Genomic DNA, 5,634 nt, shown 5'->3' with positions numbered 1-5,634 from the left:
CTCAGTTGTTCTTGTGTCTTTTTTCAAATTGGAAACCTGCTTGATGCTTCCAGTTTTTCAAATGAAAATACTCCAGGAATATTTCTCATATAGCAAGACATACACAGATTTCGTCATTGTCAGATATAATTATAGGGATGTAGTATGGCTGGACCAGGGACGCAGGTGGCGCTGTGGGTAAAACCTCAGTGCCTAGGACTTGCTGATTGCAAGGTCGGCGGTTCGAATCCCCGCGGCGCGGTGAGCTCCCGTCGTTTGATCCCAGCTCCTGCCCACCTAGCAGTTTGAAAGCACCCCTAAGTGCAAGTAGATAAATACCGTATTTTTCGCTCTATAAGATGCACCAGACCATAAAACGCACCTAGTTTTTGGAGGAGGAAAACAAGAAGAAAAAAAAAATTCTGAATCCCAGAAGCCAGAACAGCAAGAGGGATTGCTGCACAGCGAAAGCAGTGATCCCTCTTGCTGTTCTGGCTTCTGGGATAGCTGCGCAGCCTGCATTTGCTCCATAAGACGCACACACATTTCCCGTTACTTTTTAGGAGGGAAAAAGTGAGTTTTATAGAGCAAAAAATACGGTAGGTACCGCTTTATAGCAGGAAGGTAAACGGCGTTTCCGTGTGCGGCGCTGGTTCGTCAGATGCCACTTAGTCACGCTGGCCACGTGTCCCGGAAGTGTCTCTGGACAGCGCTGGCTCCTGGCCTCTTGAGCGAGATGAGCACGCAACCCTAGAGTTGGACACGACTGGCCCATACGGGCAGGGGTACTTTTACCTTTACCTTTATGGCTGGTCCACTTATCAACTAACTAACTACAAAATACTATTGTATATATTGACAGCAAGTTTCCTATACGCTGATAGTGTAATGTAGCCAGAGTCGCAGCATTCGTGCACAAGAGGAAGGTTCTGACAGGCTCGGGAAAATGCCAGGTTTGCAGAACTACAACAATCTTTCAGAAAAAGAGCAGCAGCTTAATCATGACAGAGAATGCTCAGTGGCCACAGAATTCTGACTGGTTGTTGTCAGGGTAGGGACGAACAGAATGAAATTTCAGAGATAAATTTACACGAAGCCCTCTCTTTCTTGCCATTATTAAGAATTTTTTTCTGAACAGAATATCTGAACAGATACATTATGATTATGATTAGATTAAATTATTATTATTATTATTATTATTATTATTATTATTATTATTATTAATTTACTGTCATCCACCCGCAGATCTCAGGGCACTTCACAACATAAGAACACAATATAAAAGCACAAAATACATGATAAAAGCAATAACCAAAAAAACCCCACCACAAATCAATAACCTTCACACCCACAAACACATTTTAAAAGGGTTTAAGATGTTAGCCAAAGCCTGGTTGAAGAGTAATGTTTTCACCTGGCGGCTGAAGGAGTATAATGAAGGCGCCAGGCAAACCTCCCTGGGGAGAGCATTCCACTTACCTCTAAATGTATACATACCAAAAGAGTATATTATCCAGCCCTGTTACAGTGTGGAAATCATTATGGCTTTTCAATTATTGTTACATTATACCCTCTCGCTTCCAGCTTTTGGTATTGCTACTGTCAGTTTTATCAAGCAAGATATGGAAACAATGAGTGCTAGAAACATTAAAATAAATAGGAAAGCTGTGGCATCAGAGTTGCAACAGGAAATGTAGAGTGGCATGAAAGTGGCCCTGTTGACTGTGTACTCCATGAGCCTTTTGCCAGCCTGCCTATAATAATAAGCAAACAGCAGATAAATTTGCAATAAGTCTGTCTCCACTGAGAAGTATTGATAATCCAGAGTTCTCATCCTGCTGAAACAAACAAACAAGCAAAAAACGCTTTGCAGTTGCACAGCTTTTAAGTAATGTGAGCTACACTATTCAGCTTAATGGGAGAGAAAATGATTTTTTTTTTAAGTGGCTGAAATGGTGCTTATTGAAAGCAAACTTGACAGATGAGACTGGAGGTGATAATGGAGAAAACCACAATGCAAGCTAGGCTTATTTACCTGCTCCTCACAAACTAGTTAGTATTTTGTCATTACATTTTCAAATGCAAAACAGAAAATGAATGTGAATTCAAGCTGTATAAGGTTTTAACGTTGTGACGCTTACCCCTCACCCCCAGGGGTGTGTGTGACTTTTATCAAACCTCTGTGCTATAGGTTCCCCCCCCCCAAAGGGGAGGGTCTTTGGATTCCACAACGCCAAGTGGGGACTTGCATTACTTTTTATTTTATTTTAAGAAATGCTGAAGATTAATTTTTAAAATCTGAGCCAAGTAGTCTCAGTGAAGTTCATGCTCATAAATTCGGCTGATCCAAGTGACTTAAATTTGGCTTCGCTCTGTTTTTGAAGTTCCACAAAGTTCTCAGGGGCAATTAAATTATATATGGAATGTTGAACAAACCTTGGCAATGAAGCTGTCTTCTCAGCCCTTCCATCTTAATAACTAAAATGACCTTCTGTTTTACAATATGTAATGGAACAATTACGTACCATAGCACACAGGGGTTCCCCCCCCCCATGTCTGTGTTAAGACAGAGTCTCCTTGATTTGAAGTTCAATGTAGATTCTGAGTTCTCATACACATAGCTAGTATCCACCTGAGTATTCCTATTTGGTTTATATTCCAATTGCTATTTCGTGGTGTGTATATAAAAAGGTAAAGGGACCCCTGACCATTAGGTCCAGTCGCGGACGACTCTGGGGTTGCAGCGCTCATCTCGCTTTATTGGCCGAGGGAGCTGGCGTACAGCTTCTGGGTCATGTGGCCAGCATGACTAAGCCGCTTCTAGCGAACCAGAGCAGCACACGGAAACGCCGTTTACCTTCCCACCGGAGTGGTACCTATTTATCTACTTGCACTTTGATGTGCTTTCGAACTGCTAGGAGCAGGAACCAAGCAACAGGAGCTCACCCCATCGTGGGGATTCGAACCGCCAACCTTCTGATCGGCAGGCTCTGTGGTTTAACCCACAGCGCCACCCGCATCCCTGTGGTGTGTATATACAGATGAACAAAAAAACCACACCATGTTTGCACCTTCATTTCAACTTCATGGACACGTAGCTGAGATTAAGCACCACTTTGTTGCAGAAAAGGTTAATATATATTAAAAGTAAAAATAATAAAATTGAGCAACTGTAATCATGCATATTCTTGGCTGGACATACCTTGACTGCACAATGTTTTAAACAACAAGAAGAGGATGTTGTGGCAACCAGAATTGGGTGTATATTGGAGCCTGTTTGACACTGACCCATCTTCTGCTGCTAAGTGGATAGCTTGGGATGGTTCTGGCCCCCTTGAATTTCAGGCCCCCCCCCCAAGCAGTCACATGCAGGTTCTCTGCCCACAGCATTACATCCTCAACAAATGGCAAAAAAGGTATCTGAGGAGTGGCTGGGGAAACCAAGCCAGATGGGTGGGGTATGAATAAAAAATTATGATTATTATTATTATTTTCCAACTTACTGGAAGCTACTTCCACTGAAGAGACAAATGGAGAGGTTTCATTTCTCTTTAGTGCCTTAAAACATTTCCGAGGTAAAGCATGTAATAATGCAAGGTAAAACACTGGTGTGGGCAAGATTGCTCGCTGCCAACCGAGCAAGAGTGAATCTTGCAGAGGTACAGCTCACGCACAACTGATTCTCCGTAGCCTCACATGCCGTACGGTGAAGCTGCACTGCTGCAGATGTTTGAACTAGATGACCCTTGGCAATCCCCTCCAGCTCTACAAGTTCTATGATTCTATCACGACTCAACTACAGATTAACCTAACAGCAAAGATATCAAATCCAGTTTGCTGACTTTATAAGAGCAATAAACGCAAGGGCAAGATCACTGTGAGATACTGGTCAGGTGGGCGAGTCATTGTTTGGGTCTACAACGGGGCTAACTGGGCTTGATGGTTGTATCAGTGTTTGTTTAACTGCATGTCTGGCCTAGTCATATATAGGGTGTGTCTGTTGTTAGCTTCAAAAAGAGGCACACAGGTATGGGGAGCTGAAACCTCTTTCGCTGGCTCTATGTTCCTGCAGCCGGTCAGCAGTGCTTTTTTCCTTAAAAAATGTTTAGGGATACTCTCATTTTGACTCAAGAAAATCACCGTTTATAGTTCACATTGAAAAAAATAAATACAGTAAATGGACAAAAGTACAAAGATTCACAAAATGTTTAGGGGTATGCGTACCCCCAGAAAAAAGCACTGGATGTTGGACTTGAGAAGGACCTTCTATATTAGAGGGATATGAAAAGTTGACACTTTTACGAGACCTGAAATTTCTTGCTGAAATTTGCGAGAGCACAGCTTTCATATTTATTTAGGTTTCTAGCATTCATGGTTTTCTTGCTTAGATAAAGTTACGGATGGTCTCCATAAATATTTGCTTTGAAACTCCAGCGCATGAATATTTCAGCTCAAATGTCCAATACTTACTTTCAGTGCTTCCTAATTGAATTTGTTGAAAAGCGAAGACACAGCATCTTCCTTTATTTGATTTGATTTGCTGCTTATTGGCAAGATTAATGTTTCAAGCCATACTGTGGAAGAGCTGGAAATTAATGCTGTACTGAAAACACTTGTCATGTTCATTGCTGTCTGTCTTGCAACAGCAATAACAACAACAAGAAAGAAAATCGAGAGGTAGGCTGCCAAAAGTCTTGTGTCAGCTCTTTACGTTTTGTGGTGGTACAAAGTCAAAAAGATGCCTGGCACTTAGATCAGCTCTTAATTCTGCCTATGACAAGAACCAGCAAGACAGCTTGCTGTTAGCTCATGCTGTGAGCTGTCCCACAGTGGAGGCAGACATCAATATAGCCACTTAGCAAGTTTTCTGAGAATGTGCGCTCATTTCCCTTCGTTCATTGAGTCTCTATGGGAGTAAGAGTTATCTCGGAACCAAAATTGTAATTTGTGTAAAAAGCAGGAAAGGAATTAGAAAACAGAAGTGGCTTTTAAAAAGGGAGTTGGGGGTAGTAAAAATTCAAAGAAAGGAGATAGCTGTGTTGGTTGGGTGAGGAAAGGCATAAGAATTGCTTTAGGAACATTGGAAGCTGCCAAGGCAACTCTATGTAACAGAACTAACACAGAGAAATAAAAAGGGTTCCAGTGGGGAACAGGGCCAAAGTTGGATTATTTATCCACCTAGCCCAATATTGTTTACACTGATTGGCAGCAGCTCCTCAGGGTCTCAGGCAGAGGTTGCTTGTAGCAAGTACCTGATCATATTGACTGGAGCTGTGTGAGGGCTCAGACCAAAATCTAGCTAGTGAAACGTTCTGTGTTCCAGTAGTTGGTCCACAACATCTGGTACTCAGAGCCATACTGCCTCTGGGGATGGCTGCTCTGCTTATCTGTTTACACTATTTGTAACATGTTATTCATTGTTCACACAACCCCCAGAATGAGAAACAGCATTAAAATAACACAAAAAGACAAAGATGGCTAACCTGTGGCACTCAAAGATGTTGCTGGGCTACCATTGGCCATACCATTGGAGCTGGAGTGCAAGTAACATCTGGAAGGGCTTCAGGTTCCTCACCTCTGCAATAAAACAACATTTCATTTACATACAATTTAATGTAAAAACAGACAGTATACTAATATCTGCACCAGCCAAGC

General features: G+C 42.1%; 1 long non-coding RNA gene across 1 annotated transcript in view; it reads right to left on the bottom strand.

The window, feature by feature from the left end:
- LOC308586950 overlaps positions 1–5,634 on the bottom strand; it is a 28,343-nt gene that overhangs the window by 21,056 nt on the left and 1,653 nt on the right. Inside the window, exon 2 of the long non-coding RNA XR_014008164.1 lies at positions 5,463–5,556. This is a non-coding gene — a long non-coding RNA (uncharacterized lncRNA). The remainder of the gene's footprint in view (positions 1–5,462; positions 5,557–5,634) is intronic.

This window comes from Podarcis bocagei, assembly GCF_964188305.1.
Source record: "Podarcis bocagei genome assembly, chromosome: 5".
Taxonomy (NCBI): Eukaryota; Metazoa; Chordata; class Lepidosauria; order Squamata; family Lacertidae; genus Podarcis; species Podarcis bocagei.
This window is presented reverse-complemented; position numbering and strand designations above follow the sequence as displayed.